This window comes from Oryctolagus cuniculus, chromosome 6, assembly GCF_051225735.1.
Source record: "Oryctolagus cuniculus isolate XC-2025 breed Fujian yellow rabbit chromosome 6, ASM5122573v1, whole genome shotgun sequence".
In the NCBI taxonomy this organism is placed as follows: Eukaryota; Metazoa; Chordata; class Mammalia; order Lagomorpha; family Leporidae; genus Oryctolagus; species Oryctolagus cuniculus.
In genome coordinates, this window is record NC_142872.1 from 134,860,406 (window position 1) to 134,872,972 (window position 12,567).

Consider the following 12,567-nt stretch of genomic DNA (forward strand, 5'->3'; position numbering starts at 1 on the left):
CTGCCACCCTCATGGGAAACCTGAACTGAGCTCCTAATGCCTGTCCTTGCTCAGCCCACCCCACATCCTGCCATTTCAGATATTTGAGGAATGAACCAGAACATGCAAGTTCCCTATTTCTATCTCTGCCTCTCAAAAAATGTATTTTTTTATGTTTAGTAGTTTCTTTATGTTTAGTATATAGTTATTCAAATAAAGGGCCAAATTTTTTCATTGGTACAAGAACTAAGTTGATCATTATCATTACATTCACCATGGTTTTTTCTTTTCAGAGACAGCCTCTTTTCAATAAGTGAGATCAATGAGTTCCAAGACCAAAAATACCCTCAAATATATAGAAATTGGATGAGAAATTATTACTCTTTATTGAGATAATTCCCCTAAGATTCCCCATTATCTAGCTTAATTTTTTTTCCTAATGATAAAAATTCCAATTAAGAAAGCCAAAGGGATTTGTTTCAGTGGTTAAGTTGCTTCTTGCAATTCCCATATTCCATAGTGGAGTTCTGGTTCAAGTCCCGCCTATTCTAACTCTGATCCAACTGCCTGTTAATTGAGCAACAAATGGCTTGAGTACATGGGTTCTATCAGCCATGTGGTACACCCATATACAGTGTCTCTGGCTTCTTCTTCCAAATGTTTGTGCAAAATGTGTATAATGAAAAATATTGAATGGATTTCAAATTTTTTCTACCAAATTTTTCAAATTTTTCCATGAACTTTTTGATAAGTCCTCATATATGCTATAGAATCCCTTCCTTACTGTCCTTAAGAAAACAATAGTAATGGTATTGTTTTGGTTTCTTTTTTTTTTTTTTACAGGTGGAAGGGTAAAAGACATTAAGATTTGCATTTTTCTGCACATGGTATTATGCTTAGAAGGCTTAATTCATCTTAATTTTATTAAGTTTTATCTGTCATGCCCTTAGCATAATTGCTCATACAATACAATGTTCAAAAATTACTTGTAATCATTGTTGTTGTAGTATTATATTAACCCATTTCTACTTAAAGATTATCTTATCTCATCTCAGTTAAGCCTCATCATCCTCTCTGATTCATATAGATGATCAATGTACAACCAAAACATGACAAGCAGAACTATAACTTGCTTAATTTGAAGAACTATTCAGACATAAGCATGGCAGACCATTTTAGACATTGCTGCAACCCACTAGTCTAGACAATATTTTTGGAGATAGTTTCCCTGGGCAGTGCTTTTATTAGAGGTGGGATTGTCTCTTCTTTAATTCAAAAAGTTTTACAGTATGTAAAAACAAAGGGGGGAATTTGGCTCCAAATAATCTATTTGTGAGCATTTAGTTAGTGTCTACCTATGTTTTCCAAACAGATTGTCAATTAAAAATATGATATAATTTATGCTAATTTGTCAGCTCACTCTGCCCTTTTTCTGCATAAATATGAGACTCCTTAAGGAGAGTGCAGACACCAATATAGAAAGAGGTGTTCCACCCTGTTTTGGAGTCACAATTTTTGGAGAGGCATGTTCTGCCTTTCTTGTCTTAAATTGTATCCTAGTCACAATATATTTTTATCATCTGGTTTAATTTCATTATGAAATATATTACTGGAGTTACTTTCCTTATTTACTTGGGGGTTTTCTTTTCTTTTTTGCTTATTTGTTTTTGTTCAATGCCTATCTCCCATCTCTTCCTCAATTAGGGCTCCCCTCATCTTCTTAACTTACAAGCTAATTTAACTATTATATCCTGTTTTATTGTTTGTAGTTATTCTATGCATGTCATTTATGGTCATCCTCCTGACTGGACTATACGTTCCCTGATTCTCTTATATCCACCAAAGACATACCTAGTGCAGAGCTCATTATAGACAAAAACACTCACAGTTTGAAAGGGTCTCCATGACTACATAGAGCCTTGTTTACAAAAAGCTTCAATCAAAGACAAACACTACATCCAGTATTAAGAAAAGAACATCAGTCAGCATTGACAATCCAAATGACATCAAGACATTAATTACTAGGGCTCTTTTCCACACAGGTTCTTTTTCAACTCTGGATTCCTACCAAGATTTGTGTGATGAACTCTGATGCAAGAGAATTTAAGGCAGAAGTTTCCAACAGGATCTCTTACATCCGTCTCGTCATTTATCCAAACCTGGCTGTCTAACTAGTTAAACCAAATGAAAGCCATCAGGAAAGAAATCATTATTAGCTGCCCTTGGGAGAATTTTGCATTTTATTTTTATTATTATTTTTTTTGACAGGCAGAGTGGACAGTGAGAGAGAGAGAGACAGAGAGAAAGGTCTTCCTTTTTCCACTGGTTCACCCTCGAATGGCTGCTGTGGCCAGCGCGCTGCAGCCAGTGCACCGCGCTGATCCGAAGGCAGGAGCCAGGTGCTTCTCCTGGTCTCCCATGCAAGTGCAGAGCCCAAGGACTTGGGCCATCCTCCACTGCACTCCCGGGTCACAGCAGAGAGCTGGCCTGGAAGAGGAGCAACCGGGACAGAATCCGACGCTCCGACCTGGACTAGAACCCTGTGTGCTGGTGCCGCAGGTGGAGGATTAGCCTAGTGAGCCACAGCGCCGGCCATGAATTTTGCATTTTAAACCATGCAGCATAAAGCTCACTTCCTTTATGGTGGCCAGCGTTCATCCAGGTATCCTCAGCACCACCAGCACAGGCTCAGTTATCCATAAATACAAGGGTACTTCAAAAATTCAAGGAAAATAGAAACAAAGGTAAGTTTATATTGGTGTAATTTCTTAAAAATTCATGTCTAGTTTGTTTTACAATATGAATTCTCCACAGACTTTTTGAAATATCCTCTTAGGTTCTCATCAAATACCTGTTGGTTTATTAATAAATTCATTAACTGAAAAAACATGGTCACATTTAAAATAAATTTTTATCCATGTAAAGCTATTAAAGCTATAAAATTTAGAATACTAAGATCCTTCACAAACAGAGATTGATTTTTGCATCCCAAATATTGAGTTAGTTCTCTGTTGGCCCTCTTTTAAGAAAAGAGTGAACTTCTAATTTTGTTACATAGATTCCAATTCACAAGACATGATTGTCTTTGTGTCTTTGAATTCTTTATTTTAATTTACTAAGTTCTTTAAAGTCTGAGATTATTAAAGACATAATAAGTGAATGACCAACATGCCAGTGGCAAAGTGCCTTCACTGAGAAACATGAAATTAATTGAAATCGCCTTTTGCCTCAAGATGGTACTACTATCAGAAACATACCAAAGAGTGTATATTTAACAGTGACCACAAATTGAGATATATCATTATAAATAAATATACTGACCTAGCAAATGCATGACCACTTGAAAGTTCAGGCAGCCGAAGTGTTCTGGTGTGACATTTGGGTATACAGCAGTACTTTTTGAAACAGGGAATAGTTCTAGCTACATTGGTCCTTGAATAACACGCCCCAGAGTTATATATAAGTCAATAGACTGGGAGCTCTGTGGGGATAGAAACCCCATCTATCTCATGTATAGTAGAACCTCTGGTGCTTAGCAGAGCAATGGCATGCAGTAGATGTTCAGTATATACCAGTTGCATAGGTGAACAAAGAAAATGCATAAACCCTGGTTTAAAATTGTAATGTATATCCTCATTCACATTGAGGGCAGAGGTTCTAATTTTCTTTTATCTTGAAGATAAGTCAGACCATACTCAGATGGTCTGCTTTGCAGGGCGTTAGAATTGGCTCCAGAGGCAGACAGCCAATTCCAGTCTCATAGATGGAGACACCTAACATCATGACTATTTCCAACTAGTGAGTGGAGCAAGTTTCAAATTCCATTGTGGTAAAGTCTTGGTAAATACAAAGATTGGAGAGAAAAGCATTTTTGGGAAAAAGAATAATAAAGGTAATATCCTTTTAAAATATGAATCAGAGCACTTGTCTCCCTGCCTTGGATTCTCCAGTGGTTTAATAAATGGCAAAGTCCTTAACCCGATCTACAAGGCCCCACTTTGGTCCCTCGCCTTATTCTGATCTTACCTCCCAGAACTCTTCCCTATATTAATATGCTCACCTTCATTGGCCTTCTTGCCAATTTTCAAGTACAATATACACATTTATATTCAGAGAATTTAACCTTGATGCCTTCTGTCTGTATAACATCACCAGGGCTCCCTCGTTCTGGCCCCTTTGCTCACTGTGGATCCCTTACCAAGAGATAGCTCCCTAGAATGAACTTCTCTGACTAAGAATAATACTTATGACTCCTGGGCATTGTATTGTGGATTGTGGATTTATTTACTTGCTTATTGTGTGAGTTCCCCAGAAGGGTATACCTTTCTAAGGGCAGTGACTGGTTTCTGGCAATGCCGCTTCCTTTATCATTTGTTTCATTTATGCTTTTTCCTCAGCTCTTAAGCTAACGACTAGAATACAATGACACTCAAAAATACTCATCGAATAAATCAATCAGTTATTAAAGAAATACATGAGCAAATGCCTTAGTTGGCTAGGTAGACTCTCAAATAGATAGCAGGAAATTTCCTTGATACCACATTAGGAGTGTGATCCTCAACTGTGACAGCAAATGTTAAGGATGATGGGGATAAAAAAAGGAAGGTGTTTTCAATAGCTTCCCTTTATTCATACACGCTTGACCTTCCCTTGTGCATGGGTGTTGTGTCCCTGGGATGAATACTAATACACAGTTCTTGCAGAATAGTTCAGACACCTGAGGCTAATTAACTATCTAGTAATGCTGATGGAGAACATTAGTTTTATGGGAAAAACAGTTTAAGGCAGGATCTGCATATCTTTTCTTGACTGAGCATTGAAACATTAACAAGATAAAATATTATTTATTTTTCTAAAAAAGAAAACTATACCCTTAGTTGATTGACTGTTGTTGACTATTTTTTCTTGAGGGAATCATGAAAATTTCACTCAGTAAAAGGAACACATTTACATTGGACATTATCAGAACCACTAAGAAGCAATTTTAAGTACCAGGAGCAAATTATGAAAACCATCTCAAATTTATAAATCCCTTTTGGATATAATAATTTATTTTGGTAAACTGGAGGGTCTGTAGATGACTGCTGACATGAGCAAGAGTAGATAATGTAGTGTGATAGCATGGGCTCCAAAGTTAGCATTTCTTTGGAAGCAGAGAGTGGCATTGCTGGTGAAGTGTCAGTGAGTTGTGGGAGATAAAAGCAAAACCAGACACCTTTGAGACTGCTACAGATGCAGTTTCCTAAGGGAAGAATCAGGTAGAATTGGGTTTGAAATGGAGCTAGCAGATTGTTGTAGGCTGAATAATGGCCCCAAAACTTACAAGTTCTTGATCCCTGCAACTTGCAAATATTGCTATGTGGAAAAAGAACTTTGCAGATCTGATTAAGTTAATGGTCTTGAGAGGAGAAGAGTATTCTAGAGTGTCTGAGTGAGTTCTAAATGCCAGTATGCATTTCCTTATAAGAGAGAAGCAGAGGGAGATTCGGAATAGACAGAAGGCACACAAACAGGAAGAGATGAAAGTGCATTAGAGGAAGATGTATAGATACTCTTGAATTTTATAGAGGTGACTAAACACAAACCAAGGAATGCTTGTAGCCATCAGAGTCCTAAGTGGAAAAGAATCAGTTCTTCTCTAGAGGGACCATGCTCAGCCAACTTCTTGATTTCCCACCAGTGACACACTGGGATTTGTGGACTTACTGTTTTAAGTCACCAGATGTGTAGTAATTTGTTATAGGAGCTATAGGAAACTAATCCATAGGTGAAGGAAAGTGTCAAAGAAGAGAATGATAGCAGAATGGACTTCTGTGGTGATGGACCTTAAGTTCCAGAGAGCAGAGGTGAAGTGGGAGACAGAATGGCAGAAGACTTAGGAAGTCCTGTGGAGCAAAGTCTAGCAGGGTAGGCATGGGGCTCATGACCCATTTGTGAGGGATAAAGGTAGTGGTAGAATCAGCCCTGATGACTTAAGAGGAAAGCTTTGAAGGTGAGTGCTGAAGGGAGGAAACATGTTTTCACAGTGGACCAAATGTGTCCCTACCAAATTCATAAATCTCCTACCTCCAGCAGAGGTTTTATATTAAGAGTTGGGGCTTTGGAGAAGTGATTATTAGATCATGAAGGTGGAACTCTCATGAATGGGATTAGTGTCCTTATAAAAAAAGATTCCCAGAGATCTCCTTGCTCTTTTCACTGTGTGAGGTTACAGCCACAGGACTGCCTTGTATGAATCAGAAACCCTCAGAAGACACTAAGTCTTGAACTTTGACTTCCAGCCTTCAGAACAGATGAATGTCTTTTGTTTATAAGCCACCAGTTTATGGTATCTCATTTTAGTAGCCCAAGCTAAGGGGTGTATTTTTCCAAATACAGAGTTTTTGAGTCTCCTCTTCCTTATAACTATTAGTACATGTGCAGGCATTTGACTATTCATGTTTATATATTTGTGTATGAGTTTTTGTGTACATCTATCTTCATGTAATATACAAATTTTCACATGCATGCTTATATATTTGCATTTTATTTTTGAACCATTAAGAAAAATGGAAACAGAAGAGTTTGATTAGCATAGGAGAAGGAGTGGGGATCACAATGTAAAGAAAAATGATAGCACTGAGAAAAGAAATAAAATAAAAATAATAATGCTGTATATGCAATGGTCATATTCAGACATTTGTGCAAAACTACATAGGTCTATATAGGAATTAGAAACAAAAATAAATTTTAAAATATAGTTTATAGAGCAAAAGAAGAGGCAAAATGTCTTGTTAGAAGTTAAATACAAACATGGTGTGATGCTAACAGTCTGATTTTAGTTTCCCCTACACTTGCTCTCTCTTGTTTGCACTTCACTGGATTTATGTTTCTAATGATCCATTGCTGCAGACAATTCAGCTTCCTATAGCCCATATATTCATTCATATTCTCCCGCCTGCCCACTTTCTCTCTTTGAATCACCTCTAGAATTTTCTTTTGTGTCTCTGAAAGCTGGAGGCTGCCAGTGCTCACTGACCTGTGTACTCTAGGAATTGCCTGAGTTGACCTTAAGGTAGGTCTACTTTGAGAACCTGGTCTATTATTTCAAAATGACTAAAATGTGGCTATAAATTATTTTTAAAAATTCAAAGTAAATGAATGTCTAATTTAGAAAAGAGCCTGAATATCCAGATTTTCCTCTTATTGATACCATCTGCTACCAAACAGGCTTATGATTTCAAGTCCAGGGTCTTTACACGAATGAGTACTAAGCAAGCTGTTCTACTCTTAAGCCAGTGGCTAGTAGCAGTTTAATTTTCACCATCTCCTGGCCTCAAAAATCTCACTCATGTCACAATTTTATACCAATCTTGGCACTATTCATTCTTCTGTATATTTTTTATTTAATGAACAGACCAGGAAAAAGAAAAATCATGCAGGTTTTCTAAAAGTTTCTATGAGGTTATAATCATCACACATCACTTCATTTTATGGCCACTGAACAATCTACCATGTATGTACTGGTCCTGTACTGAAGCCAGACTGTGAGACTTCAAATCCTGGCTGTGCGTTCTTGGCAAGTTACTTAACCGGTCTGTGTCTCAGAGCCTTTATCTTTAATGTGGGTTATAACAATCAATAGAAAAGACCTCATAGGGTTGTTGTGAACAATAAATGAATTATCCATGCCCTGCATGTAGTTTCTATCACATATTTCATACTAGGTGAATGTGAACTGTTAATTATTGTTATAATGACTTCTATTATTATTACTGGGGAAACTGGTGGGTATATGGATGAATAATCTCTCCCAAAAGTGGATGAATGGAGAAGAAAGAAAGGATGAGATGAAAAGCTGAACTGGGGCCGGTGCCGCAGCTCACTAGGCTAATCCTCCGCTTTGCGGCGCCGGCACACCGGGTTCTAGTCCCAGTCAGGGCACCGGATTCTGTCCCAGTTGCCCCTCTTCCAGGCCAGCTCTCTGCTGTGGCCAGGGAGGGCAGTGGAGGATGACCAAGTGCTTGGGCCCTGACCCCATGGGAGACCAGGAGAAGCACCTGGCTCCTGCCATCGGATCAGCGCGGTGCGCTGGCCGCAGCATGCCAGCCGCGGCGGCCATTGGAGGGTGAACCACCGGCAAAGGAAGACCTTTCTCTCTGTCTCTCTCTCTGTCCACTCTGCCTGTCCAAAAAAAAAAAAAAATAAAATAAAGCTGAACTGAATATGGGAAAGAAATGCCTATGACCTTGGTTAGAAGTGCTTTGGAAGTAATGAAGCACCCACAAAAAATTATGAAAGAGAGTAATATCAGGAGACTGGTGACTTGAATCTCATGGATACATGAGAAACAGTACTGTAAATAATGAGTTCAGAAATTTCAGGCAGGTATTACATACCTGTGGTCAAAGCTGTAGGATTTGGGGGTGGGGGGGGCGGGGCACGGAGGAATCTATTTATAAACCATTTGCAGTAAGTCTAAAAAAGTATTCCTAAGAGAAAGTTGGAATCTGGAAAACTCACACAGAAGAGTGGTAGAGAATGAGAATGGTAGAGGGGATTTAGGGAATTTGAATAATGGGAACCAAATCAGAGTGAGATGAAAGGAACAAGTCTAGTGATACACAGCATAGTTGAATGACTATAGTTCACAACAACCTAGTATGTATTTATGAATAGAAGAAACATGCCCTAAGCCTCCAATTATAAAGTAATATCAAAGAAGGGATTTTTAACATTATATACATTATATATATGTGTGTGTGTATACATTTATAAATTATATACATGCATTGAAATGTCATACTATAGCTAACATGCACACAACTGTTAATAAGAAAAATGTTTAGTAATAAAAGACATATGATACATGCTTAGACTTTGTATAGTAAGTTTGAATTCAAATAGAAAAGTATTTAGATCCTTGCATATGTTCTTCAAAGATCTATTTTAAGTGAAAAATTTCCATGCAGATAACCTAGTGAATATTAACTTATATCTTTGTGTACCAATGAAAAAAACTGGCTTTTACCTTCAGCTTGCTCAGACAACTTTATCCTTCTGAGAGGAATTTGTAGTTTCAATTCATAAATGTCTCTGCTTGTTCTTATAATTTTATTTTAGAAAACACCAAAGAATTCTAAATAGGCAGTGAATTATTAATGAAATAAATTGGTTCACAATCTTATCAATCTTTTAAATTAGTAGTCAAATGAATTATTCAAAGAATATGGCACACCTTACATAAGAGTATAACTTGTAATAATAAAATTACTCTCTATTTAGATTTTACATGTTTTTCAAATATAAGTTTGAATCTGATCTGAGGTAATACCGTGGATTTTAGATAGACTTCTAGGAGGAACATTTTTGCTTAGCCTTACTTTTCACCTTGGGAAACGCTTTCAAAGTGCTATTGAAGTTGTATTATCTAGGGTCTTTTAGAAGTTGATGTCTGTGTGCGCGCATCTGTGTGTTTGCATGTGTGTGAGTGTAGATGCTAGCTTATTAAAGTGCCAAAATAGAGTAATCAAAAATTTCCATCTATATTAAATGTTGATATTTCTTTAATTAACCCCTGCAGTGGAAACAAATAATGTAACTATGCTAGTTCAAACACAATTATAGAATTTTTAAAAAGAGATAAATTGATTTGTACTTCAAGGTGATGTTTTAATATATTAGAGCAAGAGCTCAACTTGTGTATTTAATAGCTTTATCTTTCAAAACCTTAAACTCTCCTGAGTAGCTCCCTCTCCCTACTCCCAACCCCCAAATCCTCTTTATATTTTTAATTTACTGGTTTTACAATCACCAAATATTTTCCTACTACTCTTTTTAGTGTTGAGCGTAGGAAATGAGCAAGAAATGGGTACTTCAAGCACTTCATGGAAAGTATAAGTAAACGATAAGTTTATGTTGGTTCAAAAAATTTAAATTGATGCAGTTTTCTGATTGTATGTATTCCATTAACATTTAATTAATTGATTGAAATTTATATAAGACACAGAGAAAAATATACAAGAGAGAGATCTCCCATCCACTAGTTCACTTCTCAAATGCCACAAGATAGGGGCCAACCTAAAGCCAGAGCAGTGAACTGAATCTGGGTCTCCAACATGGGTGTCAGGAAACCAGTAACTTGAGTCATCACCTACTTTCTAACAGAGTGCACATTAGCAGGAAGACGGAATCAGGAGTGGAGCCAGGACTTGAATCCTGCCTCTCTGATATAGCATGCAGGAGACCCAAGTGGCATCTTCACCACTAAGTCAAATGCCCACCCACATGAACTTTCGAAAGACCCTTTATACACATGGATTTTTGAAAATTACACCAAAATAAACTTACCTTTTTATTCCAATTTCCATTAACATTTTGAAGTATCCTCATATGCACGTTATCCTTAAGAAATGCAGCTTTCAAAAAATGTTTGGAAAGAAAAAATTCTTCCAAGAAAAAAGTAGGAGAGACAGAAGCAATAAAAACAGAAACTTACAGCTGTGAGCCGAATTATGGCTGCCAAAAATGTGTATGCTGAAGCCCTAACTCCTAGTATCCCAGACTGTATTTGAGAAGAGGACCTTCAAAAGGGTGATTAAACTAAAAGAGGCCTTCAAGGTGAGTTCTAGTCTGATCTGATTGATGTCTTTGTAAAAGGAATTTATTGCTTACATACATAAATTGGGAAGATATCACATAAATGATCTAACAATGCATCCCAAGGACCCAGAAACACAAGAACAAACAAAACCAAAAAATAGTAAGAGAAAAGAATAAAAATTAGAAAAGCTTGTTAAGCTGTCACCTGTGACGCCAGCATCCCATGTGGGTATGCTCCATCTGGGGTGCTCCACTGCCAATCGAGCGCCTGCTAATGAACCTGAGTAAGCAGCAGAAGACGGCCTCAATCCCTGGACTCTTGCACCCATGTGGAAGACCCAGATGAAGCTTCTGCCTCCTGGCTTCCATGAGGAGATCCAATTTTCCAAATACAATTTGTAGAAGAGAGTGTCCTTGTTCCAGGATTGATTTTAGCTTTCTTGTCAAAGATTAGTTGACTGTGGATGTGTGGATTGATTTGTGGGATTGCTATTCTGTTCTGTTGGTCTACAGGTATACTTTTCTGCCCATACCAGCCTGATTTGATTATAACTGCTCTGTGGTATGTCTAGAAATCTGGTATTGTTAAGTCTACAGCTTTGTTTTTGTTGTTTAAGATTGCTTTAGCCATTTTTCAAATGGTCAAAGGGAATTTTCAAAGGATGAAATACAAATGGCCAAAAGACAAAAGAAAAATGCTCAGGATCACTAGCATCAGAAAAATGCAAATCAAAAGCACAGTGAGGTTTTACTTCACCCTAGTTAGAATGGCTACTACCCAAAAATAAAAAAAATAACAAATGCTGGCTGGGATAAGGGTAAAAAAGCACTTTAATATACTGCTGGTAGGAATGTAAACTAATACAACCATGATGGAAGACAGTATGGGGATTCCTCAGAAATTGAAAATAAACCTACCATATTACCCAGAAATCCCCCTCCTGGGAATTTACCCAGAGGAAATGCATATGAAAGAGTTATTTGTACCCCCACGTTTATAGCAACTCAACACACAAAAGCTGAGATGTGAAAGCAACCCAGATGTCCAACAACTGATTACTGGATAAAAAAAAAATGTGATATATGACACCATGGAATACTACTCAGCCATAAAGAAGAATGAAATCTTGTCTTTTGCAACAAAATGGATGGAACTGTAGGCCATTATGCATACTGAAATAAGCCATTCTCAAAAAGACAAATATCATGTTTTCTCTGATATGTAGTAGCTAATATTGGGTACAAAAAAGTAATGTATTACAATGAAACTGATGTCTTATGATTTAATTGTCTATATTACTGTGGAACAGTGGTCTTTCTATTTTCTATTTGTTGAACATTATGTCTAGGGTTCATTAGACCTGTTATTATAAAGTAAATTAAATATGTTATTGCAAAAATTAATGGAAAAAAAGGGGGGAGATTTGAGGAGGGAGGGAAGTATGGTTATCTTAGAGTTGTTATCTATGTAGTACATGAAATCTCTTCCCTTCATGTTAATAAAATTTTTTAAAAAAATTAGAAGAGGAACTTTAGTCACACAGAGAGAGGCCAGCCATGCACATAGAAGAAAGACAGTATGGGTATGTGCTACAAAGTTGCTTTCTGTTATCTGTGGAGAGAGGCTCAGAGAAATCAGATCTGCTACTGACTCTTTGTTCTTGACTTCCTGACCTGTCAGAAAATAAATTTTACTGTTCAAGCCACCCACCTGTGGTGTTTTATTATGATAGCTCCAGTATTCTAATGCACTTAGTCCATTAAATGACCTTCAGGATCCTTACTACCAATGTTTGCATTAGGCACTGTCAAAGTAAAATTGCGCCAGGTGAATTTAAACAACTAGGAGAATTTTATTCAAGACTGTTACAACAGGGAGAGAGACGAAACTTAGCTCTCTTGAAACAAATGTTGGGAAGGTTTTTAAGCCCTTGGGGGTGGCGGGTAGCTAGTGGAAAAGTACTGGAGGGTGTGAGAGGATAGGTTGATCGGTGGGCAGTGTCCAGC